The sequence below is a fragment of the Podarcis cretensis genome (genome assembly GCF_951804945.1).
Source record: "Podarcis cretensis genome assembly, chromosome: 17".
Lineage (NCBI taxonomy): Eukaryota > Metazoa > Chordata > Lepidosauria > Squamata > Lacertidae > Podarcis > Podarcis cretensis.
Window position 1 is genome coordinate 10,935,689 of NC_137187.1, and position 14,102 is coordinate 10,949,790.

The window sequence follows — 14,102 nt, forward strand, 5'->3', positions numbered from 1 at the left end:
AGTCCCAGCAGGGATGGTGATGAACTCTGACAGGTGACATCTGGAGCCAATGAAAAATGCAGCCTTTTATTCCGTTAAGTATTCACACCCTCCCTTCTCCCCCTTGCAGTTGTTTATCCGAACATGACAGAACAATCATCAGAGAGAAAGAGAGGGGGAGGGAGAGAAAATAAAACAAAGGCATTTAAAGTTTCCTTGTGTAAGTCCCCCTGGTAAAGCACCACATTCGTGGCTGACTTCAAAGGTGTAGTAGGGGAGGGGTAGAAGTCATTAGCAGCGCATGATGCCGCTTGGTGAAAGCGCAGCAAAGGGAAGGGAGCCCTGATTAATGTACTCCTTCTTGAAGGGTTATGGAAAGCAGATCTGGGAGACAGCTGGAAGACGGGCAGGGATGTAAGAGGGCTTAAATCTATGGCATGTGCACCCTAGAGCAAATCCCAAGTAGGGCTGGGCGATACCTGGTTTTAAGCTTTGTGGCATATCACCAGCTAAACATTGTGATATACTGACACATCACAGTGTCTGAAACAGCGATGGAGCTATGTAGCATTGGCTGTCTTTACAGTTTTTCCCACATTGTGAAGTTGTGGTTCGAGGACCCGACCCCCGCAATGTGAAATGAATACACAAGGACACGTGATATAAGGTTAATGGGCAAGGAAAGGCCACAACTTTATTGATTACAGCAGTGAAAATGTATTGGCTTAGGCATTGGATCTCTAAAACAAGTGGGTTTATTCACCAGTAGGTGGAGCCTGTTGATGCTAATCCAACTATAGGCTCTCCCCTGATGTCACCGAGGGTCGTGCCATGGCCTCCTGCCAAGCAGGCATCGGACAGAATACACGACCACCAGATTCCTTTAACGGAATACCCAAAAATTGAAGGCATAGGCGATGGCCACACCTAGCACTTCGACACACCACAACACATTATTCCAATGCCTAACCTACCCACCAATACCACAAAAGTTGTGACGATTGCTACGAGGTAGGTGAAAAAACCAAAAAGCCTAATGCCAAATGGAAAAACTCCTACCAGGCCCCCTGGGCAACCAGGGCGACCAACCTAAGGTCCATAGCAAGGCCAGAGAGCCAGTGTGGTGTAGTGGTTAAAAGCGGTAGTCTCCTAATCTGGGGAACCGGGTTCGCGTCTCCGCTCCTCCACATGCAGCTGCTGGGTGACCTTGGGCCAGTCACACTTCTTTGAAGTCTCTCAGCCCCACTCACCTCACAGAGTGTTTGTTGTGGGGGAGGAAGGGAAAGGAGAATGTTAGCCGCTTTGAGACTCCTTAAAGGGAGTGAAAGGCGGGATATCAAATCCAAACTCTTCTTCTTCTTCTTCTTCTTCAATGACCTAACCCTAACTCAAAGGGAGTGGAGGGTGGGTGATTCACAACGAGACGAAGGCAAAGAATGAGGCCAGGGAGAGGCTGGCACTGCAGCAAAAGGCTGCCGAACACCTGGTTGGATGCCTACAGAGGGGCGTGGGCGCCAGCCAGGTGAGGTGGAGGCAGGGGGCGGTGCTTGGGCTCCCGCCCACAACCACTCCCCTCTCTTCCAGGGAGGAGAGTCTTTCCCACATTGTGGGAATGTGAATTTTGCATAGCACACATGCACACACGCATACACACATCATGATTCACAATAAATTGCCAGGTCAAAAATCCTGAAACCAATATCATGATATGGACTTGAAACCAGTTTTGGATGATATATCACCCACCCCTAACGCACACCATGATTCATGATATAGTGCCAGGTCAAAAACTATGAAACTGAAATTAGGAAAGTGAATTAGTACCAACAAAAAAGGAATGTAAGGATAAATTATTTGAATATCTTGAACTGGCAAAAATGATGGAGAAAATCAGGAGACAGCCTAATGAAAAGTTCCAAAAGCAATGGGAAATTTATAGAGATTACTTTTTTAAAAAGCAGTGCCCCCAAATCAAAACTTGGATTTGCTTTAATTTTTGCAAAACATAATATGGAGTATAAGTATAGTATGTGGAAAACAGCAGAAATGATGAAATGATAAAAGAAGCAGCTTAACAAATAGACAAAACAGACCCACTTTGGGGAAGACTGACATCTGTCAGAGAATTAAAAAAAAGGGGAATAAAGAATATGGTGTCATAAGTCCATGTATAAGAATTTGTGGATTTGTGGTTGTATGCATGTTTCTTGTTTTGTTGTTGTTGTTGTCATTTTATTATTTTGGTTACTTTATTGTATGTGTTTGTTTATCAAGTAAGAAAACTAACAAAAAGCATGGGGGGGGGCTATGAAACTGATATCACAATATGGACTTCAAACTGGTTTTGGACGATATATCAATATATCGTCCAGTTCTAATCCCAAAGTCAGATTCACATAGGATGTCCACCAGTGTTCATCCCTCTGGCTTCTGATGTTTTCCATGGCAAATGCTGGACCAGTTTCTGCCTACAGCCTGCACAGCAGATGGATGTCATTGCAGTCAGTACAGCGGATACTGTCTTGCACGATGGTAGGGCTTGTACAGGATTCTTCTATGCTAGGTTGTTCCCTGTAAGCTCCTCCGAGAGCAGACTATCAGCATTCTAAATAATAAATGCTATCAAGCTGCTCTAGAGTGGCATCTACTTGCTTCTCCAAAGTCTCAAGCAGAGAATTTCATGCCCTGCCACTTGACATTCAGTTATCTGGCAAAGCTAGGGATATTTTGTTTATGCTGCTGTGTTCTCTCCATTTCTGCAACCGGGGAGATGTTACAGGAGTGCAATGCTTAACCAGGTTTGGATTCCCTGGGAATACCAGAGGCGTTATGTAATACTTGCAGTTCTTTACAAATATAGAGGTTGAGCATAATTGTGGAGATACAAAATTTAAGTACGCCATTCAGCTGCCAAAGCCAACGACTGCTTCCTCATCAAATCACCAGGAAGTTTATTAGCATGTTAAGATGCTTTCAGAGCCCAAACATCTCTCTCTTTTTCCATACCCTTCATAAGCTCTATCTCAACCTGCAGTTTGCCCTTTCTTTCCTTCGCACATATCCAAGGTACATCCATCTTAGCTGGGGGTAGAGGAGAAAGATATGTCTTTTATCAAAATGGTTTTCACCTTCCAAAGGTGTTCCTGACCTATCAGCTGGTCATTGTTGGCCATTATTTGTATCCCTATTAGGGCAATGCTTCTATTCAACCAAGAAAAATGGCACAAAATAGTGTGCATGCTTCCAAACTCTCCAGGACTCTTAATCAGGCTGCATTATAAAAGACAACAAAGAGTGGGAAGGAAGAAAAGGCTAGGGAAGAAAGAAAAAAATTGGATGGTAATGAAGCTGTGTGTTGTCATCTAGTAAGAGTTTTAAGTAAGTGTGGGTGTTCCCGGTACTCATGTGAGGCTCTGTTAGGTACTCTGCAGGTTTCAGTTGCACCAAGGAGAAGCACCCAGGCGTTGATACCTCATTTCTGGAAAGACAACCAAAACAAAAACAAAAACAACAAAAGCAACCTCCAGCTATCATGTCTTCATTCTTAGATGAAACACTCAGATTCCTTGGTAATTGAAAAGCAGAGATTAATTTTAGATGGTGTGCTTTTAGAAGCCAAACAGGGTGTGTTCTTCCTGTGAGAAGTTGTAGTCAAATATAACTATGCATGTGCTAGTTAGTGCATGAAGGGGTTAAGACCACAGAGTTCTGTTCCTAGACTCAGCTGCATCACACCCTCTCCTTCGTGAGGGAGGAAGTGAAACAAGGATGGACGTGTCTGAACTTGCTGCAATTTCAGATAACATGTTTGAAACTATATTTTGCACCCTGGGTTCTCTCTGCTGCTGCATGGAACAATACATGAATCAGACCTTTGGATTTAGTAAGTAAAGCTTTTAAGCTTAAGGGTATGTGGTCTGTTCCTTGCTAGAGGGGTAGAGAGAAGGGGCAAGTGTTTTAAGGCAGACTAAATGGGATAGGCAAAAGACTTTAACAACCTACATACCATGCTATACTGCTGCTTAACTCCGAGAGTGTGCACTATTTTGTGACACTTTTTTGGTTTGCCCCATAAAAGTAATACAGATTTTGTTTTGTTTTTCTTATTGGCCAGCACTGCTACCTTTAGCTTTTTGTACAATGTGGCATTCCCCTGTACTTCTCTAGCAAAGGAGATGCTTGCTAATTTTGCCGGGGTCCTTAATGTTGTCTCCAACCTTACCTCTTACCTCTTTTGTCCAACCCTTAATCCTAAGACATTATACAGTACATTTATCAATAGATCTAAATCTTCAGGATAAATCTTCAAACTTTCAGGATAGCTTTCACAACTTCCTAACATCCTAAATTGAACTTTGGACCTTTTTGCACAAACAAATGCATACTCTGTCCTTGAGCTCTGGCCCTCTTAAGGTCTTCTAAGGTACAGATTCCTCTTCCCAGTAAGCCACAGTCCTGCAGGATTTGAGTTCAACCTAGTAAGAATGTGAGTCCTAAAGCAGTGAGTCACACCATTGAATAATTGAAAATCTCTCTCAAGGCCTGCCGCACATTACTCTGTCCCGCCAGCTGAGCTTTCAAAGGCAGAAGTTCCATGTTAACTGTGCTCTCTGGTCCCTGGATGAGAGTCCACTCCTAGTTATCCTACTGATGTGTCACCAACCCACCCACCCCACAGCTACCAGTGGATCAGCTTCTAGCTGCAGTGAAATTCACAACCTTGCCCAAGCTACGAGAATAATAAATTATTCCAGAACTGTGCTCGTCCATAAATATTAAATGTTTTTCAAACTGCAAGTTCTGACCTCTCTGAGAGCAGATGCCATAATGATGGCACTCTTCGCAACGTTACCTGTATTGCTCAAAAAACAGGGGATGTGAAAATACCAACTTGGGTTGACCTTGCATGATTTATGAAAGAAGTTTCCACTTGCGTTCAGTCAGGCAAGCCCATCCAGGATTAATAATGTATCTGGAGAATTTCCGTGTCTTTTCCGTGATAAAATATATGCTGGGATTTTGAAAGGGGGGTGGAAGCGGTCTTGGGATAGGAGGGGTTTAGGGATCATGGGCAGGAATGTGTACATGGACTCAAGTGTGCATGGCCAGCACTCAACGCGGGTGGTGCTGTGGTCTAAACCACTGAGCTTCTTGGGCTTGCTGATCAGAAGGTTGGTGGTTCGAATCCCCATTACAGGGTGAGCTCCTGTTGCTCTGTACCAGCTCCTGCCAACCTAGTAGTTAAAAAGCACACCAGTGCAAGTAGATAAATAGGTACCACTGTGGTAGGAAGGTAAACTGTGTTTCCGTGCACCAGAAGTGGTTTAGTCATGCTGGCCACATGACCCGGAAAGCTGTCTGTGGACAAACACTGGCTCCCTCGGCCTGAAAGTGAGATGAGCGCCACGACCCCATAGTCGCCTTTGACTGGAGTTACCGTCCAGGGGTCCTTTACCTTTTTTACCTTATGTTCATATACACACTGCTGAAAAGTTTAGGATATTTTGCCGGAGTGATGACATGTGCTTGTTATGTATATGTGTTGACTAAGAGATCTTACGCCCACAAGAAGCTCTCACAGAGAACTTAAAAAAAAAAGAAGCTTGCTTTATTATATGAAATAGGAGTGACAATATATATATATATATGCTGTTTCAGACCACAAAGTTACAATCCATACAGGTAGCAAATTCTACGAAGCATACACACCTTGATTAAAAAGTAAAAGGTTCCCTAACTATTTTAAGAGACTGACAGAAGTGTGGGCATGAAAATTTTGCTATAAGCCTGCCCTAGAAGTAGAGAAGGGATATACATTTACACCTGTTCTTAAAGCAAAGCAGAAGTGTGTTGAGTCCTGGGGAGCTCTGGGTAAGTGCTGTCCTATTGGTGCTAGAAGAGCTAGCTAACTACTAGAAAGTCTGGGGTTGAAATAATATCCTTAGTGGAGGACAGGAGTGCCTGGCGTGCTCTGGTCCATGGGGTCACGAAGAGTCGGACACGACTAAACGACTAAACAACAACAAAAATGTCCTCCTGGAAGGCAAGGGAGGGGCTTTGCAACAAGCAATTTCTCCCCCCCCCCTCCAGACTACCTTTGCATAGGTGTTTCGAAGATCCAACAGCACTGACTGCTTGGTGAGAAATAATAAGGAAAAGTGAGCATTTTAGCTATTCCTGGTCTTCTAATTGTTCTCCTGTTACCATTTTTAAACAGAGGAAAACCATCGCCTATATGTTCACAGTAGGAACACATTTATTAAGCAGCAAAACCCACAAAGACAATTGATTCTCACATTATAACACATTATGATGCTACCTCATGTTATGTCTTGAAGGTCATGTTGGTGATTTAATTTAGGCTGCCTCCCCCCCTCCCATCCCCACTTTACATTGAAAGCTGACACCAGTCCAACTGGGGCACCAATTCCAGTGTGCTGCTATAATTAAGAAAGTTTAAGGCCAGGAAGGGCTCCTGAGATGGACAAGCTCTCTGAATTCTAATTAATGAAACTTTTGATACTTTGGTTACTGAAGCATATCTGTCAAAGGGTATCAGTTCCTCATCTAAAGACAGAAACTCAAGGCAAACCCACCCTCTTTCTCTCCTTTGGCAAGTCTCTTCCAATAGTTAATCATCTTCTCATTTTTGAGAGAGAGAGAGAGAGAGAAGAAGAATGTGCCTTCTTTCTAATTTGAATCCTTTCCACTTTAAATTCCAGACATTTGTTCCAATTATGCTTTTCACTGCTAGAATAAAGAGCCCTTTAGTGCCCAATGCTTTCTCCCCACGGAGGTGCTACTTTACAAACCTTAATCAAGCCACTTCTTACCCTCCTTTTCAATAAGTTAATTAAGGCTTGCTTTTCAGCCTTCAAATCAGCTTCTCTGTATGGCCCAAAATCCTGTTAAAATTGTGAAGCAGCCCCTTCCTGCAACATATTCACCTTGTGGTGTAGTTTGCCAGTTAGTGACTCCACTGGACGGCCCCTGTACAAAACAGGTGGGATTCTGTAAATATACACACACGTATGTAATAATTGAGGTGGGTGAATGGCTGCAGGGTGGTGGAAGGGGGGACGGCAAAATTAGCTGACGAAGTAAGTAGACTTCCTAATAACTTTCCTGGTTTATTAAGACCTTCGCTGGAGGCCTTACTTCAATTTCAAGGGAGGTCCATTTGATGGATACACAAACCAGCTTTTTTTCCAAAAAAAGGTAAAGGACCCCTAGACAGTTAAGTCCAGTCAAAGGCGACTATGCGGTCGTGGCGCTCATCTTGCTTTCTGGGCGAGGGAGCCGGTGTTTGTCCACAGACAGCTTTCCGGGTCATGTGGCCAGCATGACTAAACTGCTTCTGGTGCAATGGAACACCGTGACACGGAAACACCATTTACCTTCCTGCCATTTACCTACCTATTTATCTACTTGCATTGGCATGCTTCCGAACTGCTAGGTTGGCAGGAACTGGGAGCTCACCCCGTTGCGGGGATTCGAACTGCCAACCTTCCGATCGGCAAGCCCAGGAGGCTCAGTGGTTTAGACCACAGCGCCACCTGTGTCTTTTTCCATAGCAGCACCTAGGCTGTAGAAATTGTCCCTTGTAAAAGGAAGGAAGGAAGGAAGGAAGGAAGGAAGGAAGGAAGGAAGGAAGGAAGGAATTATCCCTTGTGGTCAACTAAGACATTTCATAAAAGCTGTTTGGGATTTGATCCGATTTTGTGCTGTATGAATATGGGATGTTAGGCGCAAGCTCTTCCCATTCTGTAAGTTAATGGATGATAATGCATTTATCTGTTGTGATTTTACTGCACTGTGCTGCATTTTTAAAGGAAAGGCAGCATATTACAGCTAGCAAATACTCCACCCTCTTCATTCCTACCTATGCTCCATTTTTCCTTGAAGAAAATTCCTGTGGCCCTCATCCTCTTGAGTCTCGCTTCCAGTTTTCATCAGATTTTTCTGAATCGGGCTGTGTGGACGGGGGGGGGGGGGGGTTCCAAATAGTAAAAGCATTAGTAATGATCAGGGTGGACTGCAAGCAAAGTGGAAGTCATGGCAGGATTCCCCACAAGTGCAGATAAAGGACAGAAAGTGGATACTGGGCATTGTGGGGTTTTTTTTTTTTTAAAAAAAAAAACAGTAGGTTTGTAGCCCTCATGGTTATAACTGTATGTTTTAAAGTGTGTGGTGAATGCCTGGTGAAATTTCACACACCACTCCAGAAAACTTGAAATCCTACAACCTCTTCATGAAAGAAAGTCCTGTTGTGGTCAATGGACTTTACTTCTATACATCTATGATTGCATACCCTCTAATATTTCTCCAGTAAAAATAGGGATGCCCTATTCAATAATAATAATAATAATAATAATAATAATAATAATAATAATCTGCCCATCTGACTAGGTTGCTCCAGCCACTCTGGGCAGCTTCCAACATATATAAAAACATAATAAAACATTAAACATTTAAAAAAACTTCCCTGTACAGGGCTGCCTTCAGATGTCTTCTAAAAGTTGTATAGTTACTTATCTCCTTGGCTCGAGGGTCGCATAACTCCAAAATTTCTCTGATCAAAATAGGGACATTCTAAGGAAAAGCAGGACATTCTGGGATCAAATCAGAAGCCGGGTGACTTCTGTAAATATGGGACTGTTCCTGGACAACAGGGACACTTGGAGGGTCTGTGTTTGTGCTTTATGACTTCCAGTGGGCAGGATTTTAGTGACCCACATAGTCCTTCCTTGGCCTACTTTGTAATTAGCAGAAACAGAGCAGATGAGTAGATTGTGCAGGAAATGAGCAGATTTCTTTAATTTGCATAGTATATTAAGGGCATAGGATCCATTTCTTCTCCTCCTTCTTTTAGTGTGTGGTCTTAATTACCTTGATACGAAATTTTAATTCTTAAGATTTCAGCAGGACTCCCATGTACATGTTAAAATGCAAGTTGGCAACTATTGCCAGTTTGCATTTACCACATTAACATCACATGTCACTAATGCTTTGCTGCAGACACACTCCCAATTTACAACACATTCTGCACTCGCTGGAAAACTCGAACTCTCTCTTCTTCCTGGAGATCATTCCATCCTTTCTCTCATTACAAGGCGTTTTCTGCTTCCTTAAAAAGATAATTATTTGCATGATTTGACTTTTGCACTCAGATTTGACTCTTTCTGGCAAACCTGCCACTTAGCCATTCCATTTCAAGGTTCTCCCCTTCGCAAAGAATTGCCTTTTCCAGCTGAGGACAAAAGAATCTGTAGCTAGAAGTCAAGAACAGGTCTTTTCCATTCTTAAGGAGTATCATCTGACTCTGCCTTGCCTTGCCTTGCCATGAGTGCAAGGTGGCTCTGTCAGGTAATGTGACTGATATCCCGACACACCTTTCCTTTGACCGGAGCTCAAAAGTGAAGTAGTAATAATAATAATAATAATAATAATAATAATAATTTATTATTTATACCCCGCCCATCTGGCTGGTTTTCCCCAGCCACTCTGGGCAGCTTCCAACTGAATATTAAAAACAGTACAGCATCAGACATTAAAAACTTCCCTAAAGAGGGCTGCCTTCAGTTGTCTTTTAAAAGTAAAATAGTTGTTTATTGCTTTGACATCTGCTGGGAGGGTGTTCCACAGGGCAGGTGCCACTACCGAGAAGGCCCTCTGCCTGGTTCCCTGTAACCTTACTTCTCGCAATGAGAGAACCGCCAGAAGGCCCTCAGCGCTGGATCTCAGCGATGGGGGTGGAGACGCTTCTTCAGGTATACAGGACCGAGGCCATTTAGGGCTTTAAAGGTCAGCACCAACACTTTGAATTGTGCTCCGAAACGTCCTGGGAGCCAATGCAGATCTCTCAGAACCAGTGTTATGTGGTCCCGGCGGCCACTCCCAGTCACCAGTCTAGCTGCCGCATTCTGGATTAATTGCAGTTTCTGGGTCACCTTCAAAGGTAGCCCCACGTAGAGTGCATTGCAGTAGTCCAAGCGGGAGATAACTAGAACATGCACCACTCTGGCAAGACAGGCTGCAGGCAGGTAGGGTCTCAGCCTGCGTACCAGGTGGAGCTGGTAGACAGCTGCCCTGGACACAGAATTAACCTGTGCCTCCATGGACAGCTGTGAGTCCAAAATGACTCCAAGGCTGCGCACCTGGTCCTTCAGGGGCATAGTTACCCCATTCAGGACCAGGGAATCCCCCACACCCGCCCGCCCCCTGTCCCCCAAAAACTACTTCTGTCTTGTCAGGATTCAACCTCAATCTGTTAGCCGCCATCCATCCATCAAGTATCAGCTGCATCCTCACTTGCCATCCTTCAGGTCACGAGTTCAAGTCTCGCTGTAGGTTCAAGCTCTGCCATGAGCCCAACAGATTTTGAGGCTGCAATTGTGAAATGCCAGTGTTCTCTTTCTTTTTTTAAAAAAATGATTTGTAGAGGAAAATCCTGAGCCTGTGCGTCTCTAATAAGGAAAGCCCTCTAACGAGAGACTTGTAAAGTTTAAGTACTGGAGAGACGCAGTGTCGCAGACACAGCCAAAGGCGCAATTAAAAGAGCAGAAACCCCAAGAAAAACAGATCCTTGAAGAGATCTGAAGACATTGCCGGGGATGCAAGTATCCTGCAAAGCAGCCATTTGCGTAAACCCCTTTTCCGACTGACCTGACCAATTTACTTCTAAAGCAACAGCAGATGGCACTGGGCAGATGGCTTGGTTATTCCGAAGCCTCTCCAGAGAAAGAAGGTGGCACTTCGCTATAAGTTTACATTATTTTGACAGCAGCCCTGGACTATGGGAGTGAACAGGATCTGAGCAAATGTGATATTTACAAGCGCTTCTGAAAAGGATGGCTAAAGACCTTTCATCCTGCTTTATTTTGTGCTGACAGCTGCGACAGAGCTACGGTGTTACTTATTTATACTGGTAGTCGATGCTACGGCAAAGCTCAGGTCAGGAGGCAGTATATTTATGGAAGGCAACCCCAACATCATTCTTGCACTTAGCAGCCACTGTGGCCTTTAAAGCATGAGAGCTCTAATATTTATACAAGTTTCTGGGGATCACAAACAGGGAGAGAGATGTTGCACTGAGGTCCTGCTTGCAGATTTCGCACAGGCATCTAGTTGGGCAGGCCCAGCTTTAGCTATACTGAGCCTTCCAATGCCGTTAACTCCATTGGAGGTGATGAATGGGCAGGAAGGAGCTGTGTGGTTAGCCTTGGCCATACAGTGCCCGGCCTTTAAATGTTGCAACACAGCTGTGGAATGGAAATGCATTACTCTAGTAACATCTAAAGGGTGTCCTGCTCCAACTAATAACTGATTAAATCAGACCTGTGCAACTTCAGACTCAGAAGCCCTTATTGTGGCCTCCCCCCCCCCATTCTATTCTGGACAGCCTCCTGCTCTAGGCAAGTTTTGTAAAATTCCTGGTGGGCTCCCATTTATGGATAGGAGGCTTGGTGGACCATCTGTTGAAGAGGCTTAATTCTGTCCCACTAAAAGAAGTAGGCCTGATGTTAGTAGGTGGATCACTAGGCAGATGTGAAGAAGAAGAAGAAGAAGAAGAAGAAGAAGAAGAAGAAGAAGAAGAAGAAGAAGAAGAAGAAGAAGAAAGAAAGAAAGAAAGAGGAGGAGGAGGAGGAGGAGGAGGAGGAGGCAGTGACGTAGCGTGGGGGGTGCAGGGGGGGCTGGCCGCACCGGGCGCAACATCTGGGGTTAGGGCAAATCCACGGGTTAGGGGGCGCAAATCCACGGGTTAGGGGGCGCAAATTACTTGCCTTGCCCCGGGTGCTGACAACCCACGCTACGCCACTGGGAGGAGGAGGAGGAGTTTGGATTTGTTACCCCGCTTTATCACTACCCGAAGGAGTCTCAAAGCGGCTAACATTCTCCTTTCCCTTCCTCCCCCACAACAAACACTCTGTGAGGTGAGTGGGGCTGAGAGACTTCAGAGAAGCGTGACTAGCCCAAGGTCATCCAGCAGCTGCATGTGGAGGAGCGGGGAATCGAACCTGCTTCACCAGATTACAAGTCTATTGCTCTTAACCACTACACCACACTGGCTCTCCAGTGTGTCAAGGGGCTCATCTCCTCTAACTCCTTTTCTTCCACTCCAGTCAGCTGAAGGTTTACTTGGAGGGAAATCCTGCTGAATGCAAAGGAGTTTACTCCAATGTACGTAGAGGGTTTCAGTCTTTGAGCAATGTCCCTGGCTTCTGAATTTCACCAGGCATGAGCCATACACTTTTACGCATATTGCCTTGGGGTCTACAATTTCCCGGGGTGACACTGCCAGGAAACTCTTTGGATGCATAAAGGGAATGTGTCTCTAGCAGGGGCATGGAAGTATTTTGGGATGCTTCTTCAAGGTTCTGGTGAAGCCAGATCTGGAAGATTGTATTTTGGTTACAGTCATTATTACTTTTCTTTAAGATTGACTCAAAGTGTGCTCATCTTTCTGGATTTTTCCCAGCTATGTTCTGGCTTTGTATATTGTGCCTGTGTCTCTTCCAGGTTTTTTTTTCCTGTTTCTCATTTTTGACATGTGGGTTCAGTGGTGGTAGTGTTGATAACTTTAGATTTCTTGGACACACTTTCCCAGGAGGTCCCAGGACATGTTACAACCATTTTAAAATGCAGTGTTGAATTTAGTTAGATGGGATTGTAAGCCTGTGGACAAGGTATATTGATTTTAAGAAACAGTATAGGGTGGGGTGGGGGGTTGTATTGCTATAACTGCTAACAACAACCAGAAAATGAATCTAAACTGAAATGACTACTTTGCCCCTGAGAGCAAAATTCACTGCACAGTGCAGACACTGAAATTCATTCCCAGCTGACCACCACAAGAGATATTTTCCACAATACAATACTTAGCTGCTTTCATTTTCTTGAAAAGAGGTTCAGAGATCAGAGCAGGACATCACAGTGAAAAGGGAAAGTTGGTTAGCTTTAAAAAGGCCACCTGTGTGTACAAGCACCAACAGCTCTAAATCTGAAACAAATTTAGGTGGGAAGTCAAAATGAGGTTTTTGGCTATGAGGATCTGGAACAATCTAGAAGGAACAGGTGTAGGAGCAATGGACCTAAGTAGGTGCAATCCTGCCTGTTGCTTCTTGTTCATGCTGGAGTGCAATGAAATGTTGGGAACGGGCTAAGCATTGCACGTGCTGCTTTGCTGGTATAGCAGCTATTAGGGTTGACCTTATCCTGACACAGGGAATAGGATAACACAGATGATCCCTCTAATAGCAATTTTAATGGCTCTGTTCATGATGAGCTGCCACTAACATTGGGCATGAGGATTATTTACAGCTCAATGTTAATGAAGTTTACATCCCATTGATTTCAAGTAAGTGTGTGGAGCACTGCTTCCTTTGGTAGCTTCCATCAGTCTTATCTCTGCCCAACAATATGCATTAATCCCTTGCACCCACATGCTCTCAGCTTTCTGCTGAGATATTATCCTTGTGTTGGAATACAGGCTTGTTTTACTCACCAGACTAATCTGATATCCTTTTTATTTTTTTAAAAAGCGTGGTGGTGGTGGAGTTTTGCCCCATAGGCCAGGGCAACACAGGGCATATCCTCTTAGAATTTCATCACACAAATTTGATCTAGCTTGCGCCACTGGGAAATCGCTTCTTAAATGGAAAAGGCAAGCATAAATACAAGTATTTCGAGATTAGCAAGGAGCTGGTGGTCGGCGCTTAAAGGTGAACTTTCAAGTTGAAACTAAATAAATAATGGTGTTCCTCATGGATAAACGTTGCAATATATTTAATTCAATATTTTCATTAGCAGTCTAAGCAAACTGATGGGGGAAAGGCAAGGATAAAAAAATTGTGCGTGACAGCATTGCAGGTAAAGGAAGGGATTAGGGGTTTATCTGGGATGAATGGAATAGTTCATGTTCCAAAATAGAAGTGGCATATAGCGTAATAGCTCAACACATATTGCCAGACACACACGGAAACCAAAAATAGATAACTTTAAGACTATGTGGCCCATTCATACACATCCAACTTTCAGCATTTGAATAGATGGGACTTCTTTTTGGATGGGTCTAATAAATATACAGTTGTAACTTGGATCCCAAATGCCTTGCGAGTCAAACG